Genomic DNA, 1,688 nt, shown 5'->3' with positions numbered 1-1,688 from the left:
GGCAGCCCTGTCGGGGTCAGGGGTGGGTGACATTGGCATCAGGAGTGGGGCAGCCCTGTCGGGGTCAGGGGTGGGTGACATTGGCATCAGGAGTGGGGGGACGTCGGGGTCAGGGGTGGGAGACATTGGCATCAGGGGTGGGGGAACGTCAGGGTCAGGGGTGGGCGGACATTGGGAAGAGTTTGCCGAGGTAGGCAGTAGCTAATAATTTGCTAGGTGCACGTTAGGATCTCGACATTTGTATGGACATATCTTATGTTTCTACACAGTAGAAGAAGGGCTCTGGTGGTGCAATGCCTGGGGCATCTGACGGCTAACAAGAAGGTTGGTGGTTTAAGCTCACCACCAGCTCCGTGGAAGGAAGATGGGCAATCTGCTTCTGTGAACATTTACCGCCTTGGAAACCCAGTGGGACGGCTGTGAGTTGGAGTCGACTAGACGGTGGTGAGTTTGGTTTGGGTTGTGGTGACAATGTGTGTGCGACACAGTACTTCAAGCTTGGTTTTGGCAACAGGAAAGAATGAACACCTTACTCTTAAACCGAACCCTTTGCTGTCGTGTTCCTGCTGCCTCACGGCGCCCCCGTGTGTCAGGAAGAAGGACTGCTCTGTGGGTTTTTTTGGGGACTTCTCTGTGGAAGCAGACAGCCAGTTCTTGTCTGTGGCTGGGTGGGTTTGAACCACCGACCTTTAGATTAGCAGTTGAGTGCAATCCCCCTGCACCACCCAGGGGCCCCGTTCAGCAAGAAGCGGGGGAAGGAAGTGACCCACCATCTGTTTGTGGTGCTATGGTGGCTTGCATGCTGCTGCGTGCAGAAGGCTGTCCCCCCGGTATCTCAAATGCCAGCAGGCCACTCACGGTGGGTGAGTTCCAGCACAGCCTCCGGTCCCAGACAGACGGAGAAGAAAGTTTGGTGATCTACTGCCAGAAGTCAGCCAGGGAGAACCCACAGGTCCCAATGGCCTGTTAATTAGTGTAGTGCTGGGACCTGAGCCTCCTTGGTGGAAGGCACTCAGAAAACACGGTGCCTGTGGCCGTGGACCGGAGCAGGCCAGTGACCGTGAGGAGGGGGCAGGACTGGGCAGCGTCTCCTTCTGTTGTGTGGGGGGTGTTACGAGCCAGTGCTAACTGGATGGCTGCTGACCAGAACGCAGCAAAAACACAGCAACCACAGCAGGTAAAACACCAGTTGCCCAGGGGTAATGCCAGTTGTCACGAACACTATTCTTGATGCGTTGTTGAGGGAAAAGAGCTGGTTATTGGAGAGTGTGTTTAGTACAATTCCCTGTCATGAAAAACGCACGTGAACATTTATCTGTATACATGCTCGGAGAGACCCTTGGACATCCACACCACAGTGCGTTGGGTGACCCATGATCTCTGGTTGGGGCCCGAGGAGTGATTTTATCCTTTGTGTTCTTTTGTTCTTTATTTACCTGTTTGCTTCTGGCTTTCCCAATAATGAAAATCCATTGCTTGCGTCATTAAAAATATTTGAAATTAAAAGGAGCAGGGACTGGGCCTCGTTTCCCCTGGAGACAAACCTGGTTGCCATGGAGATGCTGCTGGGGTCCAGGCAGCCCATTGGTGGGACGCAGTGATGCTTGGGTGCTCGGGATGTGAGAGGCTTCTTGAAGCCCCCCCGAGTGAGGACTGCCATCAGACTGCACTGCGAAGCCTGCATCAGC

Source organism: Orycteropus afer, unplaced genomic scaffold (assembly GCF_000298275.1).
Source record: "Orycteropus afer afer isolate SDZICR_OR568_19922 unplaced genomic scaffold, OryAfe1.0 scaffold00006, whole genome shotgun sequence".
Taxonomy (NCBI): Eukaryota; Metazoa; Chordata; class Mammalia; order Tubulidentata; family Orycteropodidae; genus Orycteropus; species Orycteropus afer.
Note: the sequence above shows the minus strand (reverse complement) of the source record.